The following is a 13,308-nucleotide window of genomic DNA, read 5'->3' on the forward strand; positions in this document are numbered from 1 at the left end:
TTGCTCGCGTCGCGAAGGTATTCTTCGGCACGAGATAGATCGGAACGACGTAAGAGGTCGTGGAGGAATGGTTCGATAACGTACGTTATCGAGGTGCGCTACTCTCTCTCTCTCTATTGCTGAACGCGCGCACACATTTGTTCGGGCTATATCTCGCATTCTTCGACTTTACGAGGACGATGACTCACGGGTTGTTCCGATAATAGATTATGTTTCTCGTCGTTAAATTTGAATCGGTTTCCACCCGTAAAATTTTCAAGAGGAAGAAGACTCGCGCCAATTACACATGACGTCATCCACGAGTCGTCAACTCTAGAATCTCGAGAGAGAGAGAGAGAGAGAGAGAGAGAGATGAGCGTTCGTATGATTTCGTCGAATGCGCGTTTGAGTTTCGCAGGAATTCGATACGATGCGATAAAGTTATGCGAGACGAATGTTATATATTTTCCTCTCTTTTTTTTTTTTTTTTTTCGTACAAAATAGACACGTGTAAAAACCCGGTTTTGATTTTCCTCCGACGCAGTTGTCGGAGGAATTTTGGTGAATTAGTCTCACGGATTGGCAGAACAGAGCGAAGAGAGAGACGTCGCACGGTTTAATCAGAACGTAGAACGTAGAAACGTGAGCGGAATCATCCGGTTCTTGGATTCCGTCGATTTCATAGTCGAGTAAATAATTTCGTTCTCGGCCCCCTCTCGATCTTGTCCGACTCGAATTGTCCCGATCGATCGACCGTGCAAAATTGTAGACCCCTCCTTCTCCCCTCCTTTTTATAGGGAGGTCAGGGTACTTTCGTCGAAATGAGAAAAAAAGGCTATCGGTTTCGGATTGGCGTCGCGCGATAGAACGTTGGATGTTGGTGCATGGAAATTTTCGAAACGTATATACGCGCAATATAACGTATTCGGAATCGGATTATTCGGCCGGTATCGTTAAATACTTAACATGTTAAACGCGTTTCGTATTTGAATAATATACCGTTTAATTTATTATCGGTCATGTGTCGCCATTTGATTATGTACATTCAATGCGATCTACATTGTTCCGCGAATTAATATTCATAATTAATTGCATTAATTCCAATGTACGTACGATCGATCGATCGCTTTAACCGGCGCCTCACTTTTTTCCCTATATTTCTTAGGAAGTTTCGAGAGAGAGAGAGAGAGAGAGAGAGAAAGATGGGGAAAAAGATGTGTCGGGACGATTGGTCGTCGACGTTCGGACGAAACGGCGGTGAATGGAGCAACGGATAAGGCGGCGAGATATACGCGTGTTCTCTTATGGCGGGTCGCGGAGTCGAGCGGTTGCGGGGGAACGATCGGGGAAAGATAAATAGCGGGAGCGTGGCGAACTATGCGAAAGTTGGCCCTGCAGGCACACCGCGTGTCCCGATTGCATTTAGAGTTGGCGGGGCCGGTCGGATAAGCCGTTTCGGAACAAATTAATCAAGACTATCGCGGTGAAAGCACGGGGACTTGCGAGTTTCGGCTGGAAAGTAACTTCCCATCGGATTAAAGTAGCCCGTAACCGAGTTCGAAAATTGGGCGGGGAAAGCGCAAGGTTTAATTAAGAAGAGGACACGAAATCGTGAATTGGATCATCGAGGGGTAATCGTAATTCGATACTATGGACGAGACGCGAATCGAAAGATTGTTGTTCGAGGATCGTTGTTTCGATAGACAAGCATTTCATCGATCAATCATCTACGGAACTTTTCGATCAGAATTTTCCTTCAGAATTTCGAGATATAAAGCTCACCTGTTGAAACGATAAATACGTTATATACGCAATTATCTATTTCTAAATTCGTCGCGTTTGATTAGATTGATCTGTGTGAAAGAGATCTATCCAAGAAGACTATCCGTTTTTTTTTTTTTCTTTTCGCCTTTTTCTCCTCTCCGACTCTTCCTCGATCTTCGATCCTCGATCCCTTTATGGGATATCGTTTAACCGAATAATGAATTTTCTCATCGAGCGCGGTTAATTTTTACACTCGTGCGATTTTTATTCGGTTTTTAAATTAAATACGAACAGGATAAAATATGGTATCGAGACTTCGATAAAACCGCGAAGCGTTAATTGATGACCACACAGATTCTGCAATCTAGTTTCCAATTTTTTTTTTTTCAATTTTTTTTTTTTTTTTTTTTTTTTTTTTTCACATCCACTCGAACTTCGACACAGCGTTGATTTAACGAGAGGGTTGTTCAACAATCTGGTTTCCTGCCATTGTAAACCCGCGCTGTGTTACACAAATGCCGTTATTTACAAATGCGTATCATTTTGTACGTGTGCACATTCGTCCTAGATACGATCGTTCGAGTTTTTTCTTTTTTTTTTTTTTTTTTTTTATCGATAATTTATCTCGCGCGAATATTTTAATTCGAAGCAAACGAAACGATCGAAACGAATAATCGATTGTTTTCCACGATTCGATTATGACTTTAAGGAAAAATTGGAAAGGATCGATAATAATTGAAAAAAAGATATCTCCTCGAGCTTTTTTTTAACTTTCAACTGTTCTCGGAGGGCTACTGAATTCGCTTCGAAAAGCGAAAAAGAGAGGAGAAAAATGTCATATTTTTTGATCTCGAAGATTATATTTCACAGCTACGATGACGCGTATCCATTAATCTTGACAAACTTGTTTCCAACCTGGTAACTTTTCGTCGTAGATGGAACGTTATCTCGGATGAAACGTTACTGGAGAGTGTCCAAAAGTCCTGACCGCTCTATCAACGAACGAACGGTTATTTCATTCACGGAGCGAAACGTGCGAATATCTGCGATAAAAAGGGCCGCTCGTTAAAGATACACCCAACCGCCAATAATTTGCTCGATATCAGGCGAGCGTTTCTCGAATTCCGATTTCGTCCTTTCGTGTATCGAACCTACATATACGTATAAATAAATACGCGAAATAGAGATCTCTATTCGATACGTTAATAAATATTCGGTGTTCGTATGATGGCGCGCTCGATCGATGCAAACGACCAAACACGTAACGCGCATTCCACGCACGAAATGAATAATCACCGATACGTTTTTGTTCGAGCAAGAATCTGCTCGAGAGATATTTTCGAGCGTTATTTGCGAACTTCGAATATCACACCTCATCGTCGCAAAGAGAAAAAGTTTGGAAAGGCGAGAAGAGCGAGAGAGAGAGAGAGGAAAAGGAAGAGGAAGAGAAAAAAAGGGAGGAGCGGCAGTATGGAAGAAGCGCTAACGTGACTACTCGAAAAGGCAGTGCATAACTGGCAAAGCGTCTTGAGATTATGCCTAGACATGATCCCATATAGATCGCCACCAGAGTCTATGCAAATCCCCGTGGCAAACTGCTCGCCATTTGCATAAGCTCGCAGATAAGGACGCGTTAGAAGTGTGCCCTTCGTTCGAATTCGTTTTTCCCGCGACACCGTTCCCCGACCCGCGATCGATCTCGTCCCAAAAAAAAGATATCCACTTTGCGTGCGTCCTTCTCTTCCCTTCCTTCCATACACGTGTAACACGTTGGAAAAAGGGAAGAGGAAAAAAAATTGAGACGCTCCTTATCGAGAAGAGGGCACAATACGCCGCCAAAAGTTTTCAAGCTGAACTCGAAGTTCTTTTTTTTTTTTTTTTTTTTTGGCCAAAAGCTGAATACCGTGAGAACGTTTTTAACGTCTCGTTTACGTTACAAGTGTACGTTCCTCGATGGCGGAAAGGCGGAATAATTAATAATAATTTCGATAATTGATGATCGAATAAAAATATAGTCTTTCTTTTTTTTTAATGATTAAATGAAACGGTCGCATTTAATGGAAGAAATATATTTACAAAGGAAGCCCGACTAGAAATTGATTCGTACTACTTAAAATTTGCTGGTTGGGAATTATACGTGTAAATGGTATTCGATGTCTCGATATTTATAATTTCGCTTGAAAACTCCTCTTTTTTTGCACGAAAAGTTGGGAAGAAAATTTTTCCGATATAACGAAACTTGGGGATAGAAACGGAAGAGATATCATTAGCAAATGCGCTTACTATCGTTTCGATAGTGAAAAAAAAAAAAAAAAAAAAAAGAAAATTTGTCCAAATTTGATTTCCGTCAAAAATCGACGAAAGATCAACACTTTCGGACGATTATTTACGAGTTTGTCCCACGAAAGGGGAGGACGCTTCCGTCTTCGCCTGGCCGTCTTATTCACCGAGGCCCGTTTAGATTTCCTCCTAGGGTTGAAAAGACCGACCTCCTAGCCCGTACATTAACCCAACCCTCTTCCTTCCTTCCTGCCTCTCCTTGTAACCAACCGCGACGTATCCAGGCCGGGAACCAAATGCGCCAAATTAAATGCATCCCCCCTCCCCCCGTCCTCGTCCTCTCTCTCTCTGTATTCGTGTGCGCACGTGTGACGCACGAATCGGCCGGCAGCGGGCCATCATCCTCGTATTTCTAACCGTGTTGGTTAGAACAAAAGAGAGGGTGGAGGAGGGGCTTAGCTCGTGAAATAATTCGCGATCGTTTCCAACCATCCGAAGGGGAGGATTTTTTTAAACGACGCGTATTTTTTCGAACGAAAGGAAAAGGGATCGGAAAGGAAATAAGTAAATAATGATTCGGAAATTCCGGGGAATTGAGATGAAAGTTTGAAAATTTGAAAAATTGGAAATTTGAACGGCGAGATTTATCGATATTCGGTAAATTCGAAACGATGAAATTTGAAATTTGAATGTGGAAACGACAGAGGATAATCGATCGAGGATAATTAGGTTGGACGAAGCGAGATGCTCGAGAGGAAAAGGATCGTGAGAAAAGTGAAAATTCGCGAATTGGAGGGATCTTGGGATGAATGCCGGACCGGAATATTATAAATAAGGTAAGGTAAGGACGAGATAAAAGGAAAAACGGGTAGGGAAATCCCGTGGGTGAAAGAGTGGTCGAGTAGGAGGAAAAAGTGGAAGCGCGAAAAAGGCGTGAAGGAAAAAGAAGGAAAACGCGAGAGGAAGGATAGATAAAAAAAACGCGAAAACAGCGTAGGAATAGAGAAAAGCTGGAGCTTGAATAGTGTATCGTGAAAATAATGGAAAATTATTCGGGAAGGACGAGGCAATCTCGAATGAAAAATTTAAAAGGATTTTTCACGCGAACGAAACGATGATATATTATCGATATTTCCTAAATATAACACATGGTCCAGCTATTCCATCGTAAAATTCTTCATTAACACTTAACGACGATACTCGAAACCTTGATATTTTCTTTCTTTCTAAAAATAAAAATTGCCCGATGCTAATCAAAGATTAAACAGCAACAATTTGATCTCGAGTTAAACGCGCCATAATCCAGGATAACTTTCGGCTTAATCTTCGCGTAGATTTACATAGCCGATTGTTAAACGTTCGTCGTCTAATCTGCGGATTAATGTTTTCGCGTAGCGTGGAAGGAACGGCGGGGAGAAAAAAAAAAGAAAAAAGAAAGAAAACCGTAATATCTTTTTTTTTTTTTCCCCTCCCTTTTTTACGCCATGTTTCACGCCGAGCAGTTTAGATTCGCGATTAAACTGTATTTCGTAATTTACTAGAGGACCGCGAAACGTGAAAATTGGTTTAACCGGTTTCAAGCACGATGATTTTTTCCGTGAGCATAACAGGCGTGAAACCGAGATCGTTCCGTGAAATAAAAGTACATTTTGCAGCCGTGAAATTAACACGTTTAAGTTTCCTTCGGTTTGGCGGGTCGCGTGAGAAGTTCAAGGGTTGTTTTCACCGCATTCCCGGATGTCGGCTAATTGTAAACGAAAAATGGGATTCGGGAAACCGCGTTCGGATTTCTCTTTCCGAGTTCCAGTTTCAAATTAGTCGAGATACTCGAGGATGAATACTTGATCCTCGAATCTTGCCGATTATTCGGAGAAAGAATTGTAAAAAAAAAAAAAAAAAGGAACGTTTCTTTCGACACACGAGCCTAACTCGTAGCGCGATCGAGTTCGTCGAATCGTTCGGTTTATCGGTATACATAATTCATCAATTCGTATATTCCAGTTCGTGTTTCTAGTTTATCAATTTCTAAGTTACCAGTTTTGCCGGTATATTAGTTTGCAGTATATTTATTTGCATGCATACTTGATCGGTTTATATACTTAGTTACGGTTAGTTACGATTTATCAATTTAGATTTAATCGATTTAAATCTTCCACTGGAATATCCGCTTTGTAAATTATTATTGTTTAATCTTTAATTGTAATCTTAACTTACGATCTATTATTTTAAATTGGAGATTATCTTAAAATATTGTAGATTGGAACATCGTACGTCATTACGTCATGCGTCATGTAAAGTATATAATTTTAAAAGGAAGCCTCTGATTTCCAATTTCGGGGAAAAATTGATTATCCTTTATTATCCTTTGTCTAATGACCTTTGTCAAAACTTTGTTTTTCAGAAAGAGTCAAGAAAGAAGACACGCTCGAAATGCTGGGGATCGTGGGAGAGGATCGAGAATCGAGATTAGAAAATGGTGGCGAGAAAGGAAAGATTCGAATTCGAATCACGATTGGGTAAACTCGAACCCATTCCTCCTTTTCCTACGGGATAAAAGAGAGATAAAAGTGTTGGCAGTGTCTTTTTTATTCCCCCATAAGACCCGTCCGGGATACTCGAACGGGATACACTGAAAACTGAAAATGCTCGTGGAAACAATCGCATTATTTCGCATTTTCTACGGATACGTATTTTAAAATTATTGATATTATCGAGCTCGAGTGAATTTTTTCAACCGACAGATTATCTTTGTAAAATATATAATCGAAAGAAAGAAAAATTACGTCTGAATTAGATACGATAGCATTGATCGTATCCGATAGCGGGAAACGTTTCTCGAACACGCCACGGATTCGACTAACAACGAGAAAAACGAGCGGCCTAGGATACAATGTCGCTTTGTAATTACGTCGACAAAGCATCCCGCCATCAACTAAGTAACTAAATATTCCCTGGTTTGATTTCCCTGGTTAAATAATTTTAGCGTAACGATTTCGCATCTTATAGGAATCGCCCTTTATACAACTTTCCGCGATTTTGTACTTCCGTGAAAGTTGCGACGTCGAAAGACCAATTTAATTTGCCTTGCGTTTCCAAGGGGTAACACGATACCCCATTCGTAAAAAGGATCCTGTTACTTTATTACACGATACTTTTGAAATATTTTCACATTCACGGTAAATGCGTATAAATAAAGAAATCGTTCGTCGATAAATCATGTGGCCGCTGTTCGTTCTTTCGTTCGTCCGAGAAAGTGGTTGTTAAAAAAAAAAAAAAAAAAAAAGCTTTTCCATATTTTTAAAGGCTAGCCAAAGTCACTCTTATCGTTATTTCTATCCGTAAACCGCTTTTTCCCGCCGCGAATCAAAAGAAGCGGAGATTCGCGCGCGCGCCAATGAAAGGCAAATGCGCGAGGCGCAAATCCGCTTTTCCTCGAAAGAACTGAATAAGAAAAAAAAAAGAAAGAAAGAAGTTGCGAGACGTTTCAACGTGGTGTCCACGGTTCCTCGCCGTTAGAGAAAAATAAATAATCTTAATTGTGGTTGAACGCGGCGCGATAAGAAAATAAAAGGAAATAAGGAAAGAGGAAGAAGGTTTACGGTTTCGAGTGGAGCTGACAACTTCTCTCCCTGCTTTTCGATCGAGAGACCAAGTATCACCTTTACGATTGTATCGTACGAAGATCGTGGAAAAGTTTCTAAAAAGCGAAAATTATTTACATTAGAAACGGATGGAATCGTTTGTTGATCGCTTAAAAGTAAAAAAAAAGTAAGGGATAGGGAGGAAAAAGAGAAAGCGGAACGAATCTTTTCCAACGTTTCTCGAAGACAGGTTGGAATCTCTCTGTAAACATCCATGGTAACGGTCGAACCCGGACTGAACGGTTCGAGGAGGTTAAAAAGAGCCGGCACTCCAATTATTCCGTGGAATTCTCGAATCCCAGGGTCACGCCTCTTTCCATAATGCTTGTTGGCGGCCGAACGTTTAATTAAAGCAAATTCAATTAAAACGGACACGGGATATTAAAAATTCGCTGGAAATCTTAATTAACCCTAAGCGCACTCCACTCCGTTTCGGAGACGAAACGCCTCTCACCGTCTATATCGTTCGTTAATAGATATTCGCGCGCCACACTTACCTCTCCCTCCCCAACTGACTTTTCATCGATTCCGTTCTTCGATTTCCCCCATCGTTGATTTCTCCTCTTACTTTTCGACTACTCGTCCTCCTCTTTCTTTCCATCGACCCATATCGCGTTTCGCTTCGACATTAACCCTCATGCGGGCGATGTCGCTGACCCGAAAAATCACCATACCCTTTGACCACCCCTTTTCCTCGACACTGTTAACCGCTCGATTTATTATTATAAACCGTAGCGGAACGTACGAATTCGAACTCGAAGATTACCTTTTAAAAACTATTCCAATTTCTTACGAATAAATTATGTATACGATAGAAAGACGATTAAATAATTGTTTATTTACAAAGAGAAAAGAGACGTTCTCGTTCATAAAGCTATTCTAGATTTATTAGAAAAATCACTTTTCTCATCGTGCCATATCTGACCGACAGCCTCTACTTTTACTTCAGATTTCTCGACACGCGTGCGTTACCATTCGTCGACTTCGATTAAAAATCTTCTTTCGTTCGCTTTGGAATCGCGTATATATAATATCTTGAATACAAATCATTCGATTTTAAAAAAGATCGGAAATCTTCGACAGTTGAAAAAAAGGTATCGAACCTGAACGATTATTCGATGGATCGTTCAAGGATAAATTTGCGGGAGAAACGGAATAGAACTCATCTCGACGCGTGCAAGCCGATGGATGAGTTTCGTGACGAGTTTGTTCGATTGGAGAGGAACGATGGAAAAAGGAGAGAGAGAGAGAGAGAGAAAGAAACGGGGAAGAAATCTCGAAGGGATCGAATCTGGATCGATTAAAGGAGCGGGCTGTTTTCGTTTCCTATGAGAGAAGAAACGAAGAGGTCCAACCCCTTCGTTTCTCCTCGGTTATTTCCATTAACTTTTTCACCGCGTTACTCTCTCGAAAATAGGTCTCAAAGCTCTCTCTCTCTCTCTCTCTCTCTCCTCGACTAAAAATCGGCTTATAACTTCGGCCACGTTCGAAGTAATATCAGCGATGGAAAAGCCGTGGCCGTGCGAATAATTGATCGACTTCTTGAACATGGAACGAGCAAAAGCCGGTATGGAAAAGAGGAGGGTACCTGTGTGGGATATATCCGGAATTTCCACGTCGCGGCAAAGGTTTAATCCAGAAGATTTCCAGAAACTTATTATTATCATAGTTGAACAATAGTCGATGGTATGGATCGTTTACAAGGAATCCGGAATAATTATGATGGGGACAATTAGTCGAGGAGGTAAGAGCGAATTCCTTGGTAGGAAGGCTTGGATTGCTCAACGTTCGGCAAACTTGGTCGCTCGAATTCTTGGAAGATCGGATTGGTTGATTAGATATCCGAGTTAACTATCCGCGAAACGAATTCGAAGCGGAAACGAAATCGAAGAATGATCAGGCAGGTTTGCATACATCTCGATACATTTATTATATACACTATTTATATCTATATCTATACAGTTGGAGTTTCAATTTGGCGAAGGAGAGGGAAATGAACGGAGACACACAGCGTGACTCGAAGGTTCTATCAACAGTTCGCCCCTTCGCGCAATTCCCGTAGCTTACGTGCTTGGCAATTTCACGAGCAAGCTAATCCTAGAGGGAGAGTTGGCGGGAGAAGCGATTCGACGCTTCTGCTTCGAAACGTTGGCAAGCTTGTCGAAACACGTGGCGGGAACACTTCCATTCGAGGGATCGATTCCGTGGATTAAAATACACGCGCGCTCCGAGGACGATCTAATGAGAGGGTTTTTCCTACGAATTCGTTTGTCCAAATTTTTTTCCAAACTTTCTCCTGTCCTTTTTTCTTCGCGATTTCGTCGCAAAATAATTGGTGATTAAAATGGTATTATTTTGTTTCCCGACGTACGTATCCCCGAAATTCTTGTTTCGATGGAATTGTTTCCGATCGTTAGAATTCCCCTCGTCTCGAGTACTTTCCTCGAATGTTCGAGACACATTTTTCCAAGTCTCGATTCTATTACGGCAAAGTATACACCTCGTATACGAATGGTAGAATGGCCGAACGAAAGAAAGAGCAGAATATTTCCCACGAGTGATTTCGAGTGGACGATCGGCCACGGAGGTAATCGGAAATTGGATTAGGCTGTTTGGGAAAAATGAACAAATTTACGAAAGGAGAAAGATTAAAAGAAATAAAAGTGTGTACCGTTGCATATCGTTCGTTTCCAAAACTAATTCGGTGCATTTAGATGAGAGAAGTTGGCGAAGCGAAAAATTTCTCGGCAGAGAAGAGAAATATTTAGAGTTGGATGGCAGGTGCGATCGGGGCGATCGTAAAACACGATCGTGAAATAACCTATCGATTAATGAGCACAGGTGAAAAATATTTAAAGCTCTCGAGTATTAAAGAGCGCGTGATTTACGATTAAATTTTTTCTTTTTTTTTTTTTTTTTTTTTTTTTTTCCACCGATGATTGGCGAGTCGATGTTCCAACTGTATGAAATTTATTCAAACGGGCGAGAAAAAAAACGCTTATGCGCGAAATTGAACGGCCGTTTCGACGTACGCGTAATCGTCGAAAAGCGTTTTTAACGCGTTAACATTTTTGCACGTATGATACGTTTGAAAACGATGATACGTTTCAATCGTTCCTCTCCTCGATTATCGCGATGAATCGGATAAATAAATTTTCTTAATATTCGTGGACGAAGAGGAGATCGACTTTAAAAAGCGTTTGTTCGACGATATAATTGACGTTATACGTTTTTTTTTTTACAAGAAGAACGATGAACTTTATATCCGTGTATACGGCGAGAAAATTATACGGCGGTACAGTTTTTAAGTAGAAAACGAGCGGAATCATTGTTCTTAACTTACTTTTCAGCGGATTTAAAAACGTGAAAAGCGCTTTTCTACGTTTCGGGGAAGAAGAGCAACGGGAGAGAAAAAGAGAAATGTTAAGAGAAAACCGGTTAATCGAAACACGGTTCTTGAATTAAACGTTGCTAATTATTATAATCCCACGAATATTATATAACGTCACGAACCTTTTTTATATCGTATCGTAGTTGAAAAGAATTCTTGGTGTTCTTTTCTTTTTTTTACATGTTCGTTTTTTTGACGCAGGATGAAATTTAAAAGGATGAATAGAATCAGGTTCGTAAGAATTAACGTTAAAAATTTCGGAAAAAAATCGTAACGAGAGACACGAAATTTTGCGTGTTTCGAAATTTAAATTAATTGGGGGCAAAAATTAAAAAGAGAGAGAGAGAGAGAGAGAAAGATAAAACTTGCACACTCGAATCTCGTAATCGAATTTCTCTAATTAACGAATTCTTCCGTTTTCGAAATATGACGAAATTTCATTGGGCGAAACATCGAACCTGTGGTTGTTCATTCGTTTCGTAATTTAATCGAAACGGCACGACAATTGAACGCATCGAGTTATAATTTTCCAATAGAGACATCGTACATTTAAGAATTTACTTTCACCGGACGAATTATTCGAAATTCCGCTCCTTTCGATTCATCGACGGAATTTTCATCTTCTCCTCCTCCTCCTTCTTCTTCTTCTTCTATTCGTTATAAAATATGATTAAGCAAAGAATAATAGTTATTCACCGATAAATCCATTAGGAGCGTGTACCTCGTTAAAATTTCACATCGATGCGCGATGAATCAAGGAGAGAAGAAGAGTAGGGGGGGGAAGAATTTCGAAGAAGGGATTCAATTGAACCCGATAAATTACGGCTCGACGTTCACTTGGCTAACGTTGGCTCCCACCCCCTCCGTCAAAGGGGAATTATTCATAAGCAAGTACAATTACAATAATTGTATAAAGCTGAGCGTTTGTATGCAACGTGATTAAGGAATCCCGGAAACCTTGGGCGGGAAGGAAGGAAGGAAGGAAGGAAGGAAGGAAGGAGAGGAATCTTGCCGACTGTTGCCTTGTGTACTTGTCTCCCGAATACATCCGGGATATTCTGTCCGGGATGGAGAATTGTCGAGAACTTGAATTTGCGTAAACAAAAGAGAAAAGGCGGGGGGAGGGGGAGAAAAGGGAGGAATGGACCGAAGAAAGCGAAAAGGAGGGGCGAACGCGATGATAAACTCGTGTAATTCGGAATAATGGTGTGGATAAAAATTCTCGAGGGGGTCGATGAAAATGAAAATGAAGGAAAAGTCGAGATGGAAAATGGCGGAAGGAGTCGACGAATTAACGATTCCTCGTTGAACCAATAACGATTCGAGCCGCGTACCGCGCTTAAGAAAGGATTAAGGTTTAAAGTTTGTTGGCAGGTCGCGATTCCGTCCGATCGATTCTCGTTACGTATTCGCTCTTTCTCCGAGAAAAAACAAAGGATGAGAAAGGGAAGAAGAAGAAGAAGAAGAAGAAGAAGAAGAAGAGGTGGAATAAATTTTTGATAGATTCGAGGAGAGGTGCGAAAGTTGGCTATTTATCGTACCGCGACCAGACGTTATCTTACGGATTACGTCTGATTGAATTCGAATCAACTGGATCGAATGGAAAGGAAAAAAAAAAAAAAAAAACGAGTTATAACGTTCTTCCATCTTCGATCCGTTCGATAAAAAGTTGGATGCACGAAGAGAACGAGGAAAAGTCGAGGAATCTTTTATCTTTTTCTCGTACGTTATTTCCAACGTGTGCGTGCATGCGAGTATCTGTCGAGGTTTCTAATAAAATAAGAAAGATCGTTTCGAGAAGCGCGAATATCATCGAGAGTTCGACGAGATGTCGATCATAAATTTATCCCTTCCTAATCTTTTCCTAACGTCAAGATTTTTAGACCACGGCACTACTTAACGTAATAGAGATTTTTTGTAGCCGAGATTCTCTTCTCTTGGTTCGGTCATTTTTTCTTTTTTTTTTTTTTTTCAGAGGAAGAGGTAGAAGTAAGCACGGGAATAGCGAGCTTAAGGAAAATGAAAATTTTCCGTCCAATTTCCTTCCAAACTGACGCGACGCTCCGATGGAGCGAGCTTGAGGTATGCGTGGATGCATCCTTTTCTTTGGGAACAACCAGATTTTCTGAATCGCGAGACCCAACTCTCGGGAGATTCTCTTTCATCTTGCCATTTTTTTTTTTTTCTTTTTTTATATTCTCTCCGAGAAAAAAGGGGAAGGAAGCAACATTCTGTAATTCTTTCTCTCTTTTT

At 40.7% G+C, this 13,308-nt stretch overlaps 1 protein-coding gene and 1 long non-coding RNA gene across 2 annotated transcripts in view; one reads left to right on the forward strand and one right to left on the reverse strand.

The window, feature by feature from the left end:
• Window positions 1–6,802, forward strand: part of LOC105736474 (uncharacterized) — a 106,999-nt gene extending 100,197 nt beyond the window's left edge. Inside the window, exon 5 of the long non-coding RNA XR_015290858.1 lies at window positions 6,425–6,802. This is a non-coding gene — a long non-coding RNA (uncharacterized LOC105736474). The remainder of the gene's footprint in view (window positions 1–6,424) is intronic.
• The window catches only part of Con (leucine rich repeat protein connectin), a 165,300-nt gene that overhangs the window by 86,741 nt on the left and 65,251 nt on the right, over window positions 1–13,308 (reverse strand). The gene's annotated exons all lie outside the window — the stretch shown is intronic.

Source organism: Apis florea, unplaced genomic scaffold (genome assembly GCF_048593485.1).
Source record: "Apis florea isolate Af1SG1 unplaced genomic scaffold, ASM4859348v1 contig_1615_pilon, whole genome shotgun sequence".
Lineage (NCBI taxonomy): Eukaryota > Metazoa > Arthropoda > Insecta > Hymenoptera > Apidae > Apis > Apis florea.